Source organism: Atta colombica, unplaced genomic scaffold (assembly GCF_001594045.1).
Source record: "Atta colombica isolate Treedump-2 unplaced genomic scaffold, Acol1.0 scaffold200, whole genome shotgun sequence".
Classification (NCBI taxonomy): Eukaryota; Metazoa; Arthropoda; class Insecta; order Hymenoptera; family Formicidae; genus Atta; species Atta colombica.
Window position 1 is genome coordinate 182,313 of NW_017259295.1, and position 25,644 is coordinate 207,956.

General features: G+C 32.9%; 1 protein-coding gene across 8 annotated transcripts in view; it reads right to left on the reverse strand.

Moving 5' to 3' along the window:
* Nucleotides 1–25,644, reverse strand: part of LOC108687182 (ankyrin repeat domain-containing protein 50) — an 82,450-nt gene that overhangs the window by 54,668 nt on the left and 2,138 nt on the right. Inside the window, exon 1 of one of the 8 annotated variants that reach the window (XM_018192822.1) lies at nt 15,743–15,809. The exons of the other annotated variants lie outside the window; for them this stretch is intronic. The gene's annotated coding sequence lies outside the window, so the exon portion shown is untranslated. Of the gene's footprint in view, nt 1–15,742; nt 15,810–25,644 lie in introns of those variants that run through there. 8 annotated transcript variants of the gene reach the window in all.

Genomic DNA, 25,644 nt, shown 5'->3' on the forward strand with positions numbered 1-25,644 from the left:
ATTTGCAATCTCGCCTTCCCTTCGTCTGTATATATACACGGAGAAAAATGATTGAGTAATTTTTACCTTAGAAGATTAGAAAAATATTTTGGTTACTTTTATTTGAATTTATGACAAAGTTTATTTGTTTGAAAGTAAAAATATCAAAGATGGTAAAAAGTACATTAAAAACATTAATTTTTTTAGCCTGCAGATTTACAAACAAAATAGTAAATCTATTATATTCAAATGATTATTATCTCATAAAGTAAATCATACTATTCTCAAACATGAACATCTTGAAATTTACTTTGAAATGTAAAAAGTACCTTACGGCTCTTTTTATAAAACAATCACTCATTTACCAGAAAAATAAAATAAATTTTATATACATAAGCACCCGTCCTTGTGTACATCTGCCAAAATTTACTAGAATTTTAATGTATAATATTTTACATTTTTCTCCATATATCTTCTGCAGGCGCATCTCTGTACCGTTTGTCTTTCGCAAAAAATTTATTAAATATACCGCTCATATAAAATTCTAACCAAGGTATGTGTTATTCGCTTTTAATCGAGAATTAAAATTACATTATAAGATTGACTAACCGTCAATTGAACTAGTTAATATTATTTTATTATTTACCTTAATCGAGCAAAATTTTTCATTTTTCTTTTAATAACTATTCACATCCTATTTTTACTACGAAATTCATTTAGCTCATTGCAAAAAAACCTTTGTGAATTGTTAATATACATCAATTGGCAAATATTAAATATTAAAAAAAAATTTCGTAATATGCATATTTGATAATGATATTACGATGAGACTGCATTTACAGAAATGTTCTATGGTCAGCAGGCGAGTTTTTCTATATCAAATTATTGGAGATATATAACACGCATTCGCATCGATTTGCTAACGAAAATATTCAATCGAGTTATGCGGTTCACTCAATCGTGCCATTTTCTGTCGGTTCCCAAAGATTGATGTGGAACGAAAATAATGACAGCTATCGCAATGAAAGGATATTGATGTTGTGAAAAACGATGAACCGTCAGCACGAGAGATAAAGTCACCAAGAACATTTTCCCAATAATGTGGTCGAAAAGAAATCCACGTCGAAACAGTTTATATATATATATGAGATACGGAAGAGCCCCGTAATGGTTTCGCGTAAAAAGTCCATCGGAAGAAAAATTCAGTGCTCGGATCTTACGAATAAACGACCAGTTCATTCGCTTCCTTCGTCCAACTCTGAAGCGAAAGTACGAATTTTGCGACGTACGATAATTTTACCGTGTCGGAGACCGGGTTTCTCGAATTCGCTGCTTCAGCTACGCCTACCAGTTTACGAGGATCAGGTGTCTCGCGTCGCGTTCCTTACCGCCAACGTTTCGCCTTGCGAAATCTAACGCGCGCGTAAATCGTGGAAAATAGACCCGGTCGGCTGGAATCGTCAATACGGAATGCTCGTGTGAGGTTATTAAACTCGCGAATCCTTATAAAACGCCGGACAAACAATTCGCATCCTGACATGGAAAAAATGATTTTGTTGAAGTGTCTAAAAATTTAGTTAGAACAGATATAAAAATAATTTTGTTGAGCCATCAAAATAATTACGTAAAAATCTCAAGTGTACTGGACAATGCTGCAAAAAGTTTCGATATTTGAACAATCAGCTCGAGCGTTCTACATAATTATTTTGATGATCAGAAGAGAATATTTCCTTGTATTTCATTGTCAAATAAATAATAATAATAATTTAATTAAATGATTAAATAAATAAATCCTGATAATCCAAGGAGTTAACTTCGATCGATCGTAGCCAAAAATATTTCTTGAGAACATAAGGCTGTAATTTTGAAACTCTCAATCGATATATATGTCCGCTACGTAAATCTTACCATTTATATAATACTCTTCTTGAATATCACGCTTTAGTCCTGACAATTGCTCATCGAGAGACATCTACGATGGTAGAACGAATATGGCGTATAATACTCGTCCACGACAATTATTCTTAGCCATGAGCCGAGCGGTGAGGTAAATTTCGAATTCGCGGTGAATCGGTCGAGTGATTCAGCTATTAACTGTTACGCAAGATCGTAAAAAATAACGGAACAGTACCTACACGTTTACAAAGATCCCACATCGTAGAATCTATGACAGGAAAGGACGCATTCGGCAATTCGAAGGCTTAGGGAATCTCCCTTTAAAGCATTATGTCGATTTAGGAGACGTGCCGTTACGGTATTCCCTCCGGGGTATCGACAAATACTGAGAGAGTAAATTACACGCGCATTATGCAGCGCTCGCTGCTTATACGAGAGTGCCAGCTCTGTCGTTATTTATTGCGACTTTTATCCGCGATTATCGACATGGCGAACGGGAGCCTTGGGAAGGTCGCGATACCGTAACTTGAGATCCAAATGAATCCATCGGGAGGGTTTTATCGACGATGGCGCATTATCGAATACTCCGATATAGTCTTCCTATAGAATACAGATTGGACGATTCATAGAATCGGTATTCATAACCTGTTCTTATATTTTAAAACTCTTACTGTCGTTAAATATAATGTCTTAAGATTTTAATATGGCCCTGTGATTGACTTATGACATCATAAGATTGTACTTGAAATAATTTGAATATAAAAACCACACGGAGAGAATTTTTTCTTAGAGTTTACCCTGAAAATATGATAGTCGTGGGATACAAATTGTATTTTCAAGAATTTTAATATAAATCTCCCTTATTCATTAATAAAATTACAATAAAGTATAAAATAAGTTTAATTAATTTTATTGAAGTGCACGGTAAAAATCTTAAAATATTATACCATATTTTCGACGTAAATTTTAAAACAAAATTCTCTCATGCGACTATAAATATCTGTCGTACACGAAAAAAAAAAAAAATGATTTTACGAAAGTATATAAAATTTTAGATATAGATCTGAAAACAATTTTGTTGAGTCATGAAAAAATTATGTAGGACTTTTAAACTGATAGAATGTCAAAACTTTCTGAGGTATTGTTCATCATATTTGAAATTTCTACGTAATTATTTTGATGGTCCTACAAAATTATTTTCAGATCTGGCTAAATTTTTAGATATTTCAGCAAAACTGTTTTTTCCATAAGAAACTCGAGATATCTTCTTTAAACAAGCGCATCGAGATGTATCTTTATTTTCTCCTGGAATACTGAATAAACGTACTTGAAGCATCAGTAAGCATACAGTAAGGCCTACGTGTCATTATTGTTCAAGGATCTCTCGTGCAAATAGACCTTTCACCATCGATATGATGAGAAATCGGCGAGATAAGGTCGATCGTAAAAATTAAACGAACGAGAGTGAATCGCGGAAGAAAAGCTTGGGCGCTATTATCCTCTATTACGTGTCGTACTTTTGACAGGCGTCTATCGAACATCGATACCTAACGATAGCTAACGATAGAGAACGAGAGACAGAGAGAGCAATGTGCAAAACAGCTCATATCGGGCATTGTTCGACGACACCATCCATGCAATCAAGCGAAACGCATATTTCTTCCGTCGCCTCTGTTCGTTGTATTCTCGGCCTCAAGAGATTCCATTGATCGCGAGTAAATCACGACGACGTCGTCCTTCGATTGTTGCTGCATTTTACATCATGACCGGCTACTGCAGCTTAGAGAGAGACAATTGTGCGCGTGCGTCATGATAAATAAAGCGTTATTACAGCGCGGCAGCGACCAGAGTTTCGTGATGCTTTCACCTGCATCCAGCACTCGAGACGCTTGAGATGCAACCGGCAATCGCATATTATTCCACTTCCGTCCTCAGAGAGAGAGATGACTCGACGAGAGAAATTCTCTCTTCCCGCGATTCTCGATTATTTTGATCTTATCATGAAATTGAAGCTCCAAAATACGCGCACAATTTGTATCCAACAAGATTACTGTTGATTGTTCAGAAAACCAAATTAAGATTTTATGTAATAAAATGGATTAATCTGATAATTATTTACCATACAAATTTGTCGATAAAATATGTTCACTAGATAAAAGTCGAGAAATTAGAATTGCGCTAAATCGAAATTAATTAGATTTTCAATGGATAAATGGATACTAAACTATATGTAGTTCCATCAATAAATATATGCAATAAATATATGCAATTAGCAAACGAAAATGACTACAATTATATGTAGTTATTTACCTATTATTACAATTATATATATTTAATGATAGAATTATATATATAGCATATTTTATATGGTTGTCCAAAAAATGACCATAAATTACAATTAAATTACAGTAATTGTAACTTTTTTATGATAATAATTGTATAACCATTTTCAGTTGCTAATTATATTTATTGATAGAATTATATAATCATTATCACTAATATTATTACGACAACGAGATATAAAAGGTTAATAAGAGTCAGAAAAACTTAAAAAATCCCCATTGTTCGTTTAACATAAATATCATTAAAGATAGATATAATAAACAAGAGTAAAAAGTTAAAACGCTATAAAATATAATTAATTATTATGTTTCGATCTTATATTTAGACCCTCTTCAGATGTATAAAAAATTTTTTCCGGCGCAGTAAAAAACATTATTCAAAAATTAAGAAAGTGACTAACTTTTCGTTACGCACTGAGAAAAAAATATAGTTAATTTTAATAAATATTTAGTTCAATACTGCCAACTAAACATTTACTTACAGTAAGTATTGGGAGTACAAATTAGTTCGGTCCGTTTCCCTAAAGATTGCTCCAGCTGATGTGAATGGTTCATAGTGACAGCTGATTTTGACGGTTTCAGAGAGGTTAAACATCTGCTAATAATATTCAGTTTATATCGCTTTGAGTTTTATACAAAAACCTTGATTTTTACTGTGTTTGAAATGTCGAATTTTGTGTTAACCAAGCAGCATTTGCGGGAGATTTTGATTTTCTGTTTTAATTGGAAGAAAAGTGCGGCTGAAGCCCATCGAATGCTTGTCGAAGTTTATGGTGACACTGCTCCAACTGATACATCATGTAGGGAATGGTTTCGACGTTTCAAGGATAGAGATTTCAACGTTGAAGACAAGCCTCGCTCTGGACAGCCAAAAAAATTCAAAGACAAAGAATTAGAGGTATTACTCGAAGAAGATCAAACACAAGAGGAGCTTACAGAATCATTGGGGATAACTCAACAAGCCGTTTCTGTATGATTGAGAGCCATGGGAATGATTCAAAAACAAGGAAATTGGGTGCCTTATGAATTGAAACCGACACACGTTGAAAGGGGATTTTTCACTTGCGAACAGCTGATTCAAAGACAACAGAGAAAAGATTTTTTTTCATCGGATTGTGACTGGAGATGAGAAGTGGATATTCTACGACAACTCTAAAAAGAAAAAATACTACGCTAAGCCCGGTCAATCGTTGCCATCGACCTCAACATCAACACCATGGCCGAACATTCATGGTTCAAAGATCATCTGTATCTGTTGAGGCCAAAAGGGTCTTGTTTACTATGAGCTGAAAGCGATTCCATTACGGGCGATCGGTATCGGCTACAATTGATTCGTTTGAACCGTGCATTGCGAGAAAAACGAAATACGAGCAAAGATATGATAAAATTATGATATTCTTCTTCATGACAACGCTCGGCCTCATGTCGTTAAAGTCGTAAAAAAATATTTGAAAACGCGCAAATGGGATATTTTACCCGCCGTATTCTCCGGACTTGCTTCTTCTGATTACTGGTTGTTCCGAAGGATGCAGCAAGTCGTCGGTTCACTTCTTTCGCAGAAATCGAAAATTGGCTCCAAAATTGGATCGCCTCCAAAGACGAATCATTTTTTCGAGATGGAATTCGAAAATTGCCTGAGAGATGGAAAAAAGTAGTAGGCAGCGATGGACAATACTTTAATTGATCTGTTCATTCATTTTGTTTTGAAATAAATGCACAAAAAAACGGATCGAACTAACTTTGTATTCCCAATAAATATTTGTTCAATAAAAAAAATGATTGTTCAAATTAAATTAATTAAAATTTCTTATATCAAATAAATATATCTTTATATTTAATAAATATTTAGTTGACAGTATTCAACTAAATATTTATTAAAATTAAGATTATATTTTTTTTCAGTGCATTCATCTAATTATGTAACGAAACAATTGTTTTCTTAATTTTTGAATAATGTTTTTTACTGCGCCGGAAAAAATTTTTTGTACATCTAAAGAGGGCCTAAATATAAGGTCGAAACATAATAATTAATTGTACTGAAAAAATAAAAAGAAAAAAATTACTGAGAAAAAAAGCAATTTAAGTATACGAATACTATAGCTATATTATAGCTACGAATTGTTATACTCGCTTAAATTGCTCGCTATAAGTTTATTTGATCATGATGTCTGAAAGCCACACGAACGTTAAATCGATATTAATTGCATTTTCAGTATGCCAGTATTGCAGGGCGCGCTTAAAGTGCAAATGGGATTAGAATTCATTGGAACAATGGTTATGGCGTAATTTTAGAATCGTTTAATTCCAGCTATTCAAAATATTCGAACCTCGCGAAATCAAGCTCATAAACGCGCGAAAGCTTGATCATTTCATTACAATAGTAATCGCGAGGAATTGTGCAATTTTAAAGGCCCGCTATATCAAACCAGATTGACGAACTGTCTGTCATCTCGAGCATCTCTATCATATTTTTTTTTTTTTTTTCATTGATGCGAATCTGCATTTAATCGGGTCTTCCGGCACGAGAATGAATTCACGCGCATTGTGCCAGCTGTCACCGCTCTGTCTGCGAATTACGCAGCTTACGTCGCGAATAACAGCGCGTTGTACACGCTCGAAATTTACCCAACGACCGAATCCGTCTAAAATTCCCAGGAAAAATGCGCAGCAATATCACATAGGTGTCGATCGATCGAATCGTATTCTCTTCTGTTTCAAAGCGGCAAATGATATATCCGGAATTTGCGCATCGATGTTCGCCGATGTGTTGATTCTCCCCAACGAAAGCAGCGAGTTTTATCATTTTACAATTATAATTCTACAAAATATCCGATGTTACCCAATTTATTGGATTAGCCAGAAGTCTTCTCATTTTTCATCTGTACAAGTGATTCTCAATACTCGATTTAGATATCCTTAGGCTCTTCTGCGATATCTCGAGTGGTCTAATCATCATCCTTAATTTGATCATCAACCACTGTATACTTGACCTATCAGAACATGGCTTGTCCTCAATGGAGAAATTCTCGCCACGGAACTTTGCAAACTAAAACTGGCACATGCGATCATTCACACTATCTTCACCGTACACCGCATATATCTTTTTTAGGTCTGCACAACGTTTTTTATCTTTATGGTAGCAATATAGTATAACGTAGCGAAAATGTGTCTTTTGCTCTTCCATTTTTAATTCTTTATAACAAGCTTTATTCTTGATATTTTTTTGTTACATAGTGATGTATAAATTTTTAGGTTATAAATACATTTAGTATAAAAAAAAAAATGTTCACACCTAAAACGTTTATGTCACCTATTAACAAAAACGAGAAAACTTTTTGGTCCAATATAAAATAGAGAATTAATTGTGTACGAATTTTATTATCGAAACCTGTCTTCGCTGTAATACTAATATTTATGTTTTTCAAAGCTCGTCAATAAAAATTAATAAATCTTTATCAATTTATTGATAGATATTACCTGTTGTTTCTGCAGGCGTTTACATGTTATAGGTATATAATAATATAATAATAAACACCCCGTCATGAAGAAAATACGATATTATAATATACAAGAGGACTCGTTGATTAAAATGCGCCGAGCTCTTTTGTAATAAGAGCTAAATGCACTAGCGTATAATTATCTTATTAGTTTAATTCAATTATCTTCGACAATTACCGTAATGCGTTTTAAATAATTGGATTAATCATAAAATTAGAATTACCTTCCATCAGCCATATAAATTCAGAATACATAAAAGCAGTTATATGTATTTTACATTCACGTTTTATATGATTCCATTACGAGATTGCATTCTAAAATTCCGACATTTAACGGATCGTATCGAAATTACAGTCTCGTTGAAATACCAATTTCATCGCTATACAACTGTGATGCATAACAGATTTACAAAGCAGCGATTTTCCGAAATTCCGATTTCGTGCCAAGTTCTCATTACGAAAACGATCTTTATTCCAACGTGTCGATGTAACTGACTAAAGTAGCACGGAATTCGTAACGCGGACGACATAATTTGAGTAATTAAGTTGACGTCATTGATAAATTAGGGGAATAATGAGAGCGTGGGACTCGAATCGTGGAAAATGCTTTCTGGCTACTGCGCGAATTTCTCGTAGTGTGCTTTAATATTCGCGATGTAAAGAGAAGAAATTTTATTTGGAGGAAAAAAATCATTTCCTCGGAATTGCTATCCAACATCTGAAATAAATTTACATTTATTAATTCACGAATTTTTCTATTAGCACTCCATTGCCTTGACAATCTCCTTCGACTTCCATTTGTGTCTAAACGATGTAATCAAGAAGGAAGATATACAAGGTATATATAAGGACAAAAAACTTCATGTATACAATACAAGCAATATTTCGGCGTGTAGTGAAACGCAATATCTTGTGAGCACAATGAGCTCGACTGAATACAAATGCTCAATAATCAAACGCTGACCGTGATATTTGTGTATTCCTTGCGTTGCATCGCTATCGCGCATTTTAACAATTCAATGTCGCATTCGGCGAGTTACGCGAACGGAGGGAAAGAAATTATTTACGTTACATGACCTCGGCGCAGTGAACCGTCGCGTTGGGATACTCGCGATAAATCGTATCAATTACCATATGCAAATGCAAGACAAAGCACCATTTAATAAGAGCGCCTCGTGAGTCATGCATGTAACGATCGTGGGCGATCGAATGACGTTTCGTCTCGCGACGGTTTGAGATTGTATCTTAATTAATTTGATAAAAATTTACAGGTTTTAAAATGCTTATCAGCATCAAATTATTAAGATCTTTCTAAAATGCTGAGCATCAATATTAAGTTGCTTCAATTTAATTTGTAGTATTATTCTAGTATTATTATTCTAGTTCTGCTAGGATTGCGTTTCAAGAGTGAAAAATTAAATTCACACCGAATTATTTAAGCACTAAAGATCGAACTTGACTGTTCAGGAGTTTTATTTCTTAGTGTATTCACATTTGTTGTGTATTCATATTATCTCAAAATATAGTTGATTTTAATATTGTTTAATTAACATAAATAAAAATTTATCAAAAATGTTAACTCTTTTTACAAAAAAAGGGTTAACATATCAAATCACAAGAAAGCAATTTTTGACACATTAAATCTCAATTATTTCAAAAATCTGACATGCTAGTGAAATTTGGCTTGCAACATTGTATTTTTATCATTCAAAAATCTATAAGAAACATTTTATATCGTTCAGAGTATAAATAAAACACTTTGTGTAAACTACTATATTTAATTTCAAGGAAAAATCGAGAAAGAGAGAGAGAGAGAGAGAGAGAGAGAGAGAGAGAGAGAGAGAGAGAGAATGTTTTTAAAAATCTTTACCTACATAAAAATTTTGATGAAAATAGATAATAAAGTAAAACATTTGCTTATCAATACACTTTAAATACAACGAGATCTTATTATAAATGATTTATCTTTATGTATACCATTTATCTATTTTTGGAGACACTTATGCCTCATTAGTGAAATGTTGATATGTGTTGCCAATTCATTGTACATGGCAAGAATATTATTATGTTTGCGATGTAATTAGCCACGATCCGTATACTTGTTAGTACGCTTGTTAAACAATCAATCGATGTTACAATGCCTATCCCATGTTACTTTGTGACTATACAAGGTAATAAACACGATCTCATTAATGTGTAAGGTACACACGCATAGTAGCACAGTCTATCCTTCGTGCTGATTATTGACGTTGACGCAGGTGAATCACGTCATTTGACAAAATAGGCTGCAGAAATTAGTCACATTACAGCACATATTAAACTCCCTACGGTTATATCCTGGTATATCCGAGCCATTTCGTCGAGATTATATCTCGATGTTTGACCGCAGACGTTTAAACTAATATTATTTAAACGGAAAATACGCATGAAATTATCGTCTGTATTTATTAACGACATGATAGGTATTTGAATAATTAAAACATGAAGCGCTAAAAATTCAATACCAAGCATATCAAAATATTCCAAATTCAATTCTCTCTCTCTCTCTCTCTCTCTCTCTCTCTCTCTCTCTCTCTCTCTCTCTCTCTCGCAAATTTTTTATTATTGATTTCCCAACAAAATTGTTAAAGTAATAATTCAAAGCATTGCGCATATAATCGTGAATTACTGCGAATTATTTCGGTTTTAATTTAAAAACAGACGTTCTTGCGAATTAAGCTTTAGATAAATAAAATAAAAAATAATAAACATTTAAATTGTTACAAAATAAATTCATGTAATGTAAAAACTGATGGAAAAAAGAAAATGTAAATAATATATTAGCCAGAAATAAATCGACTTCGTATTGATAAAACGAATTTTGTAAATAAAAAATATAACACTAGAAATTAGAACACTGTTCATTAAAATAAATATTTCAAAAACAGCATATATGATACAAACATTCGAATAACATATTTTGAAATAATATAATACATCCATACATATACTGCTATGTCATCATCGAACAGTCTCTCATTCTGGGTTATTGACACGTGGATCGTCAGGAAGTAAATCGATATTGCGAAAGGCTCGATGATACTCGCCCACGGAAGCGGCATACTGATTGCTAGTATAAAGGCCATTCTGTCGGTACTTCTCGTTTAAATATGGATCATGGAGGCACGGAGATTCTATTCCTTGGAAATGCGTGTAATGCACGCAAAGATAGCCAAAGCTAGGTAATCGAGAACGCGTCTGTTAGCGGCTCTGAAGATCGTTGGACGCAATTCGCTTGTCATGATATGGAGGAATAACTGCCAAGATACCGAGAAAAATGATCTAAAGTACCACGAGTACGGAAATAGGTTTCCCTTCGCCGGGAATTAGTGCCATCGCGTTGAAATAATGTCGGCGATGTACGTGGATGTTGCTGAAGTATTTAAAAAATTTAGATACAGATCTAAAAATAATTTAAGCCATCAAAATAATTATGTAGGAAATTGAAATTGATAAGCAATGCAGCAAAAAGTCTTGATATTCATCTTGAATGTCTTACATAATTATTTTGATACTTGATAGTCCAATAAATTATTTTCAGATTTATACGTAGTTAAATTAATATTTAGATACTTCAGCAAAATTTTATAATTATAAAATTAATTATAAAATATATTAATTATAAAATTAAATAATTTTTTAATTAAAAAATTGTTCTAATCAAAATTTGGTTAAAAAAAAAAAGATTTGTATTATTCACATATAAAAAAATTATAATTATTCATACTAAATATTTCTCTCAGTGCGTTCTTTTCATGTATAAAAAACGACCTAATTTTTCATTCGTCAGAATGTCTACATTCGACGAATTCTAAAGCACGATCTGTTAAAAATTAATTTCCCGCGCAGCTCAGCTATTGACATTTCTTTATTTCGCTCAGCAATTACAGTTTTATATTTTTTTATCTAGATATCTCCGATGGACAGTTCAAGCAATAGCGGTGGACTGGTTGATCGATCTGCCTCCGTACAAATTGTAATCATGTAACAACGAACAAAGCCAAACCTTTCTCGTGTCCACAGCGGATATGCATATATGGTGTGTACACACAGGCGTGTAGGACGCGCCTATTTCATATTCGACACGACATAGTCACGCAACAACAACGGAGAGCCACGATCAGACATGATAGAAAAATTGTGAAAACTCGTTCTGACAATGAGACTATGCGGAGACTATGCGGACTATACTGACATTTACAAGTGAAATCCAATCATGGGACGTGCCTAGTATAAATTTGTTTATGATAAGTTTGTTCGTAATTATCTCGGTTAAAAAAGAAAAAGAATGAGAATAGCCTAATTGCAGAACTTGCTCTTATCATCCATTTCCACTTAGATTAACTTTAATCTCTGTTTAACTTGCTCCTTTTCTAGTTCTAAAAATAAGAAAAAGATAAAAAGTAAGTTAAACGGAAATAAAAGTTAATCTACATTGATGGAAATGTACATTAATCAAATTGCACCGCTAACTGCTCGCATATTTCCAGGGGAACGCGAGAAATAAAATGAAATATCACTAATCGCTGTACGTGAAATATGTCTATATACGGGTGTGTGCGAAATGCAATTGATTAATTCATTCTAATCTCATGAAAATCTCGAGCAAATGTCAGATCATAATATGCAGATATTCACACCTCAAATCACATCGATAAATCTAACAGTAAATATCTAAAGATAAAACTACTTGTGCACCTCGCTATGGTTTATAAATGTCTAAATAATACAAGGAAATATCTAACTACTCTAGCAGAATATTTACGAGGCGACACATCGATCAAGATTATCTTAGGCAACGCCTTGGCGTGCATTCGTACATTCGAGCGTATTGATAGATAGCGAGCTCTTTGCGGCGAAAAATCGGTCGAATGGTCGAGGCGCACGATTTAATTTATGGCCACGAGAAGTACGATCGCTTCTAGGAATCAAACGCGATTATCGCTCTTTTCTCCTCGCTTTGCTTTCTCTGAAAGTCCGCAATGCATCTCTGCACGGAAGCACGTAGAACCGATGGTAACGAAACTAACGACTATTTGCTAGGTTCGTAAATAGAGGTAATTATATATGATGAATATAGAAAGAGAAGAGAAATGAAATTGAATCAAAGAGAAATCAGTATGAATATACCGTATTGATAAAATGACAGAATGGTCAATTCAGACTTGGTGAAACACGAACGATTCTCGAGAATCAAATCGACATTGTATTAGGTGTACAACTTTGCTTCCGCCGTTTTCCTATAGATGGCTTTAGCGGTAAGTGATGGTCGAAATAAATAGATCATAGACGTCATACAATAAACTTGGGCATCTGTCAACATAACCCCATAGAAACATTAGTTGATTTGTGTCTGCATCATAAAATTATTCTCGATTGAAAACGTCAGTTTATGAGCCAAATTCTCGTCATTTGCGAGAGGTTTTAATTTTTTGCTTCAATATGAAGAAATCTGTCGCTGAGGCTCATTGAATGCTCTCAAATACTTATGGTGAGGCCGCTATTAGTGAAAGAATATGTCGTGAGTGGTTTCACCGCTTCAAGAACGGTGATTTTGACGTCGAAGATCGGCATAGCGATGGAAGAGAGAAGGTTTTCGAAGATGCAGAATTGGAGGCATTACTTGAGCAATAAATGTATAAATGTATAACCAGTTTTTTACAATAAAGCTTCGAATTTCGGAAAAAAAAACGGCGGAAGCAAAGTTGTACATCTAATACTTTTCCTCTCTCATGAGGAATCACGTTTGCGTGAGTATATGATTTATTGGTTGCCATTTTATTCATATTTTATAAACCATTCCGACTTGCATTAAACGATATAATAATAAAACTCCTACATTCGAGGAATCATCTCACATAATGATTCACGATCCGTTACAGTAAGAATTGAGATGCTGCGACGTTTCTTCTTCCTCCTTCACTTCTTCACGAAAGCAATAATTCCATAGAACGAATTGCGCCGTTGCATCGAAAAATCGAAGCATAGATAAGCGCGGTGAATTTATCTGATTTATGATAACCATACCGTTATCACTATGCGGTTTGTTTTTATCGCATCGCAAATTTTGTAGAATTCGAGGTAAAATATTCGATCAACTGAAACTGGAGAAAAAACTTGGGTATTTATTCAAGGAAATGAGTTGACACAGGCCTCCGTGTTTTTACAGAAAACATAGAACGGAAAATATTTACGGATGGGAGATATTAACATGATATTAATTACAGTAATAAAGCAGTATTAAACCAGTGACAAATAAATTAGGTAATAAAAAGGAATTTTAATAGATAAATGATAAATAGTTATGCATAGAAAATTAGATTGCAATGCGCGATATTTAAATAAATTAAGAAATGTGAAAAGCTAATAGTTAAACCGAAAGAAATCAATTAAATATATACCTATATATATATATACACACACGTCTTTACCGGATAATACGGCGGGTATACTTATATCTTCATAAACGGGCATCCGTTTTCATCCATATTTCCACGCAATTGCATGTGTTTAATTACCCGTTTAATTACCACGTTAATCCGGAGAAAGATACGACTCGATCGGGCAACATTTTCCGCGAGGCCCGATCTTATCCGCGATTATTCTCAAGTCTACCAATCCGATGCCAAGTTAATTCGACGAGCGAAAGGTGGAAAATCAATTAAGCCGCAGTAACTGTACGTGATAACTTTGAGATACGTTTGATATCTCAGGCTTTGCACTTTACACTTTTTTCAACCGTGAATTTTTCTTATATCAATAACAGCAATAATATAATAATAATAAAACAGTAATAAATAAAAGAAATTTTAAGATAAATGATAAATATACATTTATGATGGAGTTTCATTCGTTAGATAAAATATTCTCGTACATTTAATACGCAATTCTTTTTTTAATCTTTTAATCTTCTAAGTTAATTTCTTACGTAACTTGAGCATACGAGAAAGATTCATAAAAATATTATATTTGCCTGGCGGATCGATTTTGCTAAAATACATAAAAATAGTAAAAATTTGAATACACATTTGAAAAACAATTATGCAGGATTTTGAAAAACTAATTGCTGCAATATCGGCATTTTTTTATAGCAATGCATATCATATTAGGTTTTTCACATAAATATTTTGATGGTTCAACAAAATTTATTTTTAGATCTGTAATCTAACTCAATTTTTAGTTTCAGCAAAACCATTCTTTCCATATAGATTATACTCGTTAAAACTGAAGTAAAAATGAAACGTTTTTTTTTTTTAGTCTTTGAAAGCTTCATTTGTCAAAATGTTACACATGAATTGCGGCGAACTCGATCTGCCACACTCCGGAAAGAAGCATAATTTTAGTTGAAACGTTCGTCGGTACAAAGTGGCTTTAACGCGGCTTCCATCTGGCATATACGATCCATACGTTATATCTGCACGTGCCAATATTAAATTCGCGTACATTCCAGGGCGCGGTCCAACTACGAACCAATATCGCACACGTTTGCTCGTTCGCGTACTAAAGCATTATATTCTCTATCGAACAGAACAAACCGCCATACTGTACCCCACCCTCAATTACAATTAAAGACGTCTATTAAACTAGCATAACCATTTGAGTATATTATGCGCCAGGCAATGAAAATGCATACAGAAATGTTTATTGCTACTTTATCATAAATTTATTGTTCAATTCTCGATTTTGTTTCATTAAAAATAATGAACTGCACTAATTCGAATTAAAAATTAAAGTTGAACGAAATAGAAAAAGAAAACATATATTTAAAAAAAAAAGTATACTTGTTGTTTAATTAGGTCGTCGCTGCGGGAAAAGATAAGTAAAAGTTTTAATAGAGTCGATGTTAGATTGGCGTTATCTACAAAATGTTTAAAAAAAAGAAGAAAAGAACGTAAAGTAAATAAATTTACAAATCGAGAAAGTTAAGAGGGGAATATTATGGGAACTGCTCTTAATGTTTTACCGTCTGATAAATCTGATATCACTGACGTTTTATTTGCACGCCACGTAACTTCGAGTACCAACAGATCCAGAAACGATGTTTATTTCTCTCATAGATCTGAACGCGATAACACCGTAAACATTTTATCGTGGGCGATCCATAATCGTTATCGCGACTGGCTTATCCCTCCGCTTCTCGTTAAGCCGATACAACAACCGTGAGTAATACTCTCGCAGGCTTTTCCATGTACACTGACTGCACCGATGCAGATGCCGCGCTCGGATAGTCGCGGGACAGGAAAAGTGGGATAATTCGGGTACTCGGGAAAGAAGCTAAATTAGGAAGCGCGAGCGTGCTGAGATCGCGCTCCTCGTCGGCGAGTAAAACGGCGTCTACGGTGAGATTTTAAAGCGTAAAACTTAAGCTTTAGGCCTGAAAAAATTGACTAATCACAGTCAAACATGAAAAGAATAATCGACTACGATTGATCAATTTTTTACAGTTCGAAGTTTGGAACCTATTTTACGTAAAATCTCATCGTCGCTTAAGTCTGGGTCCACAAGTCCTAGCTTTAAAAGGTCATAACCCTTAAAGTTGCAAGAAAAACTAATCAATCACAGTCGGTTTTCTTCATATTCGACTGATAATTGGTCAATTTCTTACAGCTTAGAGTTACTAAAGCTAACTAAATTAAAAACACATAAATAAAAAACGTAAAGTACTAAGTGTAAGCAGTAAGTGAATCGGCCAATCAGTGGAGAATACTTTACGTTCTCTACTAAGATAGGCCGATTCGACCTATTTCAGTCTTATTGCCTTAGGTTTTTTTTTTTATATTGTTGTTTCTAGCTCAACACAGACGGAGCGACGGACAATCTCGTCGCCATTATGGTAGTTGATAACTTTATACGCGCGCGCGCGCGCGCGATTTGCATATCGTACGTTACGTGTCGGTACGCGAGGCATCTCGTAGAAAGACGTGCATAAGGGATGAGCAGCTGGGTCAATGACGTCAAAAGCCACCTCATATATCCCCGCAGCTACCTAGCCGGAAGGGAATTCATAGGAAGAAGCTACAAACACAAACGTGTACGCGTAACACATGCACGCGAGCGTCATACGCGCTCATGAAACCGCGACAACTATCTTCGTATACTTATATTCCAAGTGCTCTATGATGATGAATACAGAATGCAATGATCGCGAGTGCACCGTCGAGATAAGCGCGAACGTGTACGGCATGGCAGAGTCATAATCATACCGCGTTACGTTGTATTTGTAGGCAAATCGAGATGTTTCACCTGCGTACGTCGAGCCGCTTTATGAGTTTCTCGAGGTCAAAAGGCAAACCTTATTAAATTGTTACATTTAAATTCTATCCTGCGACTCTTATTTTTCATCGTCTTTGACCACGGAGTCATATATCTTCCTTTTTCCGACATTCTCGAAGAAAAAGTCACTTCTCCTTTATAGATTACTGATACTGTCAAATCTAATAACCGGCCAATTTATTAAGACTGAAAGACAGTAATTAATTGCTTTTTAAGATACTACAACAACGCACTGAGAAAAAAATAATTGCAATTACCATAATTTGACTGTAATTTACATTCATCTTTTGGGACGACTATCTATATTTATACTAGTTTTTTTAACCATGCAAATATAGTCAATTGTACTATTAATAACACAAACGCTGTTTGACAGTCTTTGATACTCTCTTAACATATTTTTTAATTATTATTATTAGCACATAAATAATTAGTGAATTTAAGAAAATAGTTATATTCGTTATAATTGCATTTACTGCATAAAAATATTTATTTCATTTATAAGTTGATATTTTATTACACATTACTATTTGAAATTATCATAATTTGTAACACAATTTTTTCATGTTTGAAAGAACTACATACATAATTATTATTACTAATATTATAGCAGTAATAATCATAAAACTGGAGCTCCCAACTATAATTATTTTATCATATATAGTCACAAAAATCAAACACTTTTCTCTCATGCTCTTTTAATACTTAAAATAAGAAATTAATTACTGTCTTTCAATATTAAATTAGCTAGTAGGTATTAGATTCCTGTGATTTCAGAATAAAGATCGTTAAGAGCGATCGAATAATACATTTTTTCGGATATTTCGATTCGGCCTTTTATGCATATCCACCTTGATGTGCATATCGTAAATTTTCAAGACCAAAGGTGTTCCCAGAACCTGTTTGCAAATCACAAAGTTTCGATGTTTGAATTACAGCGACAGAGATAATAATTTATGTATAGTTCTTTGCTAATAGCATGCGAAAGTTACGCTCAACTCACCGCAAATAGGTGGTTGCACGACAAGTTTCGCCGGTGACCATCCCATCTAACACATCCTCTATCACATATAAGCACATACTTTCGCATGTACAAGACTTAACCACTGGCAAAACCCAATGTCGGGAATTGTCGACTTGTGCTAGTGGCGGTGTCGATGGCGGTGTCCGACGTTTCCCAAAAGATCAGATCGATACTCGACAGCGATTGTTTCAAGTTTAACTTCAATGCTTACGAAAAGAGCTCTTCTAATGTAAGATTCTTATTTATGCAAATAATATTTGATATTTCACTTTAAATCATTTTAAAATCACGCAAAAAATTGATGAAAGTAATCCAGTTTCTATTTGTTCAAAAAAAAAAAAGGGCTGCTCTTCCATGTAAAATAATCCTTGATATTTCACTTTAAATAATCACGCAAAAAATAAACAAAACTGATTCAGTTTCTACTTCTACAAAAAAAAAAGCTCTTTTAATGTAAAAATCCGATTTGTGTATAAAATACTCTTTGATATTTTCCTGCAAATAATTTTAAATAATCACGCAAAAATAGAACTGATCTAGTAGTCTTTTTACTGTATAAAAAAACCGGTTTATAAATAACATATAAATACCATATAAAACATATAAATAGAAGTTTTTAGTTTGTATTTATTTCATCTATTTCATCGTTTTCTTTAATACCTCGTTCCTTTAATACATCCAGCTATAATCATCTTACTGTACTTAGTTAGTCCAATGCAATATGATACAAGATAGAACTCACGATACGATGTAAGAAGGGCTATACGTTCTGTTTACGTGATATCTTTTTTAATAAATTCTAAAAGAACTCGACAATCCTCCTCCAACCGGAAAAGAGATTCTCTCGATTCCTTCTTGAAATAATATTCCGCCAGTTCGTACATGTTCGTGTATTACATTTAACGAAAGCCCTGAAGCTATTACACGACGTACGTCTTTGAGAGAGGAAAGACGAGTATAAAAAAGAGAAGCAGCTGGATCGATGACGTCACTACCTGTCTTGCAACTCTGGTAGCACCCTAGGGTATGGGTCAACATCACGAGATAATACATGAGAAAGAGAGAGAAGAGCTACGTTCTCAGACTACTATATGAATTTGAGAAACATCATTTGTATACCGGAAAGGGTTTTCTCGTAGCAGAAGCCACGACCTAATTCATGGAGACGGAGAAACACGTAACTTGATTTAAAATTAATTTCCCCTGTGAAATCTACCGACGTAACGTCGTTTGCGATAAAGTCCGTTTAAAGTAATAGATTAATTTAATATTACTTAATTTAGAAATTAAATAATAAGTTAAATTTCTAAAGAAGAATCTTATTACCCTATCGTTTTATCTGAGATTATTCCACTTTCGTAATCATTTTGTTACACAACTTCGCGTAACGATTCATTCTCCCTCCCGGAAATTTGATCGAATCTGGGAAAGCTGATATATTGGATTGACACATTGAAATTCTATCTGAATGCAAAGGTAAAGAGATAGGAAAAGAGCTAGAATGAACAACGAAATGGCTAATTAGCTGACAATAAATTTACGTTACGGTTGACGTATGTCACGAGATTAATTACCGTGCTACTTAAGATCGATTATATCAATGACTAATGTCCGTAAGTTATGTTCGCGTTCAGTGCGACGCGAACTGCACCAAGTATGAGATTTATATTCCGAACTTGCTATTCAACTTTTTGAAGTGGCGAGATTAATTCGCCAGCCAGTCGGACAGCGGATAAAGATATCTCGATCCGCCCTATCTCGAGCCGAATCCAATTTTTCAACTTTGTCGAATAATTCAAAAACGAACGCGGCGAATTGCATCCGCAGCACACATTTCTCTTATTTTCTGATGTAATAATGTATTTAACAACGAAAAATACGCTGGGATTTTTATTCCGTTGCGCGATACAATTTCGCGAAATATTATAAACGCGTTTCACGTTAGAAAATTTCATTTAAAGTTCTATTAAGAGAACAAACTTGCTTGGACGATTCGCGATCTTAATAGAGAATGCTAAGAGAATTAATGTTGAGTGCGTCTGTTATGTTCTCGGATGAAATATTGTGCGAATGTACCATCTGTGCAAAGAGTAATGCGTCGCACTTTGCACTTTTCATATGGCTTTTTTTCCTTTTTGTAAAACGAAACTAATGCCCTACTTTTCCGAAAATACGCAATATTACAAACTGAAGCTGTTAACGATTCGAATCGTTCATCATTTCAAGCAATCGTAAAACATATTTTACGTAAACAGAAAGAACGGTTGAAATATTAGATCGGGGAAAAAGTTTCTTCGTATTTAAAAAAATCTTTTTGCAAAAGTTTTTCACTTGTTACGAAATTTTCGTTATAATTATATTATTGGCTAGAACAAAGTTTCAGCTGTAAGAATCTGTTTTTTAAATTGCGGTATAATGATTTTTATCGGAGCAATCAAAGTCAGAAATGCTTTTGTTGAGACCGTCAAAATAATTATATAGAAATTGATTGTTAAACAGAATGTTAAAATATTTTGCAGCATTGCTGTCAACACTAAAAAGTTTTACACTATTTTGATGATCCAACAAAATTATTTTCAGATTTATATCTAGCTAAATTTATTTCAGCAAAACTGTTCTTTCCGTGACAATGAAACTTAATATACACAAGAGAATATATACAATATATAAAAGTCAGAAATGCTTCTTTACTTAATTCACGAATAACTCAGGAACAAAAAAATCATAGAAACATTTCTAAAAAATGATTTCGAAGAGAAAGCTTCAAACTTTCACGATAGTCGAACATTTTCATAAATTTTTTTTGGGCATGTGAGAGACCCCCAAAGTGAAAAGAAAATTTTTCATCTTTTTCAGGTCGTAGTTTTTTAAATGTAAAAATTAACCAAACTCACAAAAGCTCAAAAAATATAATATAATAACCTTTAGAGATTTCAAGCTTTAAAAATCTTTTTTTAATTTAAATTTCGTTCATTTTTTATGAAGATATTGTATATACAATTTTGAATTAAAAAATACGAAGAAACTTTTCTCCGATCCAATATTTAAAAAATTTAAATTAAGACAGAAATAGATCTAAAAATAATTTTGTTGAGACCGTCAAAATAATTATATAGAAATTGGTTGTTAAACAGAATGTTAAAATATTTTGCAGCATTGCTGTCAACACTAAAAAGTTTTACACTATTTTGATGATCCAACAAAATTATTTTCAGATTTATATCTAGCTAAATTTATTTCAGCAAAACTGTTCTTTCCGTGACAATGAAACTTAATATACACAAGAGAATATATACAATATATAAAATATATAAAATATATGAAATAATAGATATAAAATATATATAAAATAATAGATAAATAGAATATATAGAATAAAATAGAAAAATATTTTTTAAAGAATTTTCTTTTTTGAATCAATCACTTCGAAAATTGACATTTTGACATGTCAGTAGATTATCTTAATTATTCCGAATCTAATATTCTCAAAAAATTAATTTGTAAGTTAATTCGAAATCTCGGAAAATTAAGAAAAAATTAAACGTATATTAATTCACTATTTTATTTTCTTTCATTTTCGGCTCAGTGACGAATGTTATCAGCAAAATGTAACAGTTTGTAATTTAAAGTAGCTTTTGATAAATGCATATTTAAAAATAGTATTTTATTAACAGACTGACACGTTCTATTTTTACGACATCTATTTGACACTTATCTCTCTAACGTCGCTTTACCTTTTAGTTTCGACTTTTAGTTCCGAGACTTTTGTTTCAATTTCATGCTAGCTGGAGCAGATATGAAATGCAAAAAAGTCACAGAGGACTGTAACAAAATGTCTCTTTTCAACAGAGCTTTCTCGAGATAGCTGCAATCGTTATTATAACTCGAGCTACATATTTTAATCCTTTGTTTTTATTCTCCAAAAACGCTAAAAATTAATATACACAATTTTTGTATAGCATTTATACAACATTGTTAAATTTATAAGATCAAATTATATCCAATTTGAATTATTTTTAATCATTTTTATAGGTCGCCACTGCTACTGAAATATATCTTTAATTTAACTAAAATAATGGGATTAAACAATTGAACTTAAAAAAGTGTATTAAATTTGATTCAAATCTAGTTTATTATTTATTACTAAGTGCATATCTCAATACATACATTAACACAGACACGTTGTTTACTTTGAAAATAGTCACAAAGTTAAAAATAATAAAATATTATTTAATTCAAGAGATTTGATTATCATCGCTCCTTTGATATCTAACAGTAAAGCGACGAATAGAACCTGCAAAAATTAATATTAAATTTGTCGAGAATTTTATTAATAACTGCAAAATCACGATTTGATCTCGCAATGTCCCATGTCCATGGAATTTTGCTGAAACGGAAATGAACATCCGTCAAAGTTTTGCTAAACACGGCACGTTGAGAGCGTTGATTCCGTCAATCGATCGAGGGATAGCCTCGATGCACCGTAGAAAGTTACACTTCAGACAACTTGCCATCAAGCCACTCGTAAGTATTGATCGACGCGTCAAATGAACGACGCCGTCAATCGTATACCGTCGAATTTCATCTTTTGTGACCGAATAATCCTTAAGGCATTGATAAAACAAACACATATGAACACATATGAACACATATGAACATAAGCACGCACTAAGTACCGAGAGAAAAGTGGGTATTTATGACTATTATTGTATGGTAAAATAATTATGGAAGCTCCAGTTTTGTGGTTATTATTATTATTATATAATGTAATTATAATCACATAAGTTCTCTCAAATATAAAAAAATTGTACTATAAATTATGATAATTTCAAATTTTAATTCAATAAAATATCAAAATATAAACAAACATTTTTATTCAGTAAATGCAACTATAATTGTAGTGAATATAATTACATCCAGATCCATTTGAATTATAAATTATCAGGTTCACACGCCATTCTATTAATAAAAAAAAAGTAACAGTACTTTTCATTTCAGTTTCTTATTAAAATAAAAAAAAAGTTTCGCGTTTTTTTTATGCTAAAAAATTAAAATTAAAAATATCGAGTGCTAACTTTGTGACTCTAGCACAACAATCCCCTCCAAAGTATAAGAAAAAGAAAAAATATTTCCACTTTTGATTACAATTTCCGTTAGTACTATTCAGATTACACCAATATAAAGTAATTTGAAAACAAAATTTCAACAACTAATTTTAACAAACTTTCAACCACTAATTTCAACCACTAATTTTAACAAACTTTAAGCGTAGAAGACATCACGATACTTGGAAAAAAGAGTCGTGGCGATACGAGTTGGACGAGGAATATAGACAACTTCGTTCGTTAACTCATCACCGATAACCGATATTGCAAAGGAAGAGGCATCGCGAAGATACTCGGGCGAAATGTCAGGTGGACGAGTTCGATTTCGCGATACGAATCAGATTAAGCCGAGCTAAATTGAAGCATCTCCGAATACGCGAGTGCATTTGTTACAGTCGGATTACAGGGCGGCTTTTGTCTCACTACCTTAATTAGACTTCGCGTGCAATAAAAGTACGACTCGCGAAGACATGGACTCGAGGGCGCATGTCTAATTAGCGACGGTATGCCCCGTCGCGCGGTATAATCTTCATCGTCCTGGAAGACATATTATCACTGGCGACTTTCACGAACGAAGTAAACATGCAAGTCCAGACATGGGTGTCACGACCGTTAAAGTACGATAATATTTTAAAGAGAACACATGTGTCTTTTTGCGCTTGTTGTTCCTTCGTCATGTCATCGCGGAGTCTCGACGTAACCGGGATCGCGATTAAAGAGTCTAACTAGAGTGGCCAATCGTCCCGAATTTTGCGGAATGTCCCGATTTTTGATACCTCTTTTAGGGGCGTCCCGAAAAAACTCCAAGTGGGATGCTATTTGTCCCGATTTCAGTGATACCTTAAGAACAAAGTAAAGGACTACAAATTAAGATAAATTATTTATTTATTTATCAAGAATTTTACAAATGTTGTAGAGAATAAGAATATGTTGAAATGTGCAAAGTCACAAAGAAATACATATTGTTATGTTTCATTGTGATTTGATTTTATAGTCATTTAATTTTATAAATACATTTTATAAATATAAATAAATTTAATAATATATATTTTATTCATCGAATGTAATTTTTTTTCTTTTTTCTCTCTCTTTTTTTTTTAACTTGTGTCTCAAAATTTTAAGGTTCATATTCCAAAATTGACTATTCAAAAGTTGAAAAAATGGAAAATTTCTTTTTTGCATTTCTTAAAAGTTTGAACCTTTAAGAATATTTTAAACCGCGATTTAAGATAAGGTAAGACCATTTTATTATATAAAAAAATCATTTCGAATCTTCTTTTGCGTTTTTTTTCAAAATGTTTTTCAAGACGGGTGTCTTTGAAATTTTTGTCCGAAACTAACAATCCGATTGACTTTAATTTTGGCAGGAATATTCTTAAGAAGATTATTTATCGTGTAACGTACAATTTTTTTTGATATGTTAATCTATTTATTTATAACAAATTTTTGTAATTTTTGTAATTTTAAGTTGGAAAAAAAAATGTTTTTTCAAATCGAGTTATTTTCCACATTTCTCAACAAAAAACTCTACGTTATACGATAGCTATTACATCTATTTACAGGAAAATATTTTGTTTTTTTATTTCAAACCAACCCCGCTCTTGGAAATGTTACACCCATCTGATTAAAAGAGTTTTGCGCGAATTGCTCTATAGTTTAAACCTTTTAATTAATCTGTTTCAAAATTTACAAATTTACACAGTATATAATACACATAATATAAGTTAATTCTACGCAGTAGTTAATTTTTTAAAAAATCTTAATTTTGTGCTTATTTTAGACCCCTCCTTAAAGTCAGAAATATATTAAAAAACATAAGGCAATAAAATGTAAGGTTTAGTGAATTGATCAATAGTAAAGAAGAAATTCAATTTATTTACTGCTTAAGTTTTTTGCCGTGACTATGACACTGCAGAAAAATTTTAGCAATGAGACTAAAAATACATAGAAAAATATAAGTAGTAAGACATAAGCAATAAGATATATAAATCAGCCAATATCGTAAATAGTAGCAAATCTAAAATATTGACTATATTTACACGGCACGCTTAATCGGATTCAATAACATTCATAGTTACGAAATTGGCTAATCATAGCTGTTCCTCGAAAGAATGGAACGAGTGTGATTGGTCATTTTCATAACTACGGATGTTATTAAATCCGATTAAAATTGCCGTGTAAATGTAGTCAGTGATTGGCTTACTGCTATTTTTCTATGTACCACAGGTTTTACTGTAGCTTTGACGTACGTTTTTTGCAATCCTTTGTTTCTAAATCTTTCCAAGAATGTAAGAAAGCTTACACACTCGATATTTTTCTAGCGTATAAAAAACAAACACGTTTAAGAAGAAGAGTCGTTTTTCAAGTCGACCAAGGAATCTCAACAAAAAACATGGCAAAAAAGAACAAAACATGCTCGACAGTCATTACGTATTTCATATACGATTATTTTTGCTTGTCATTTATTATACCATAAGTTCTTCGTGATT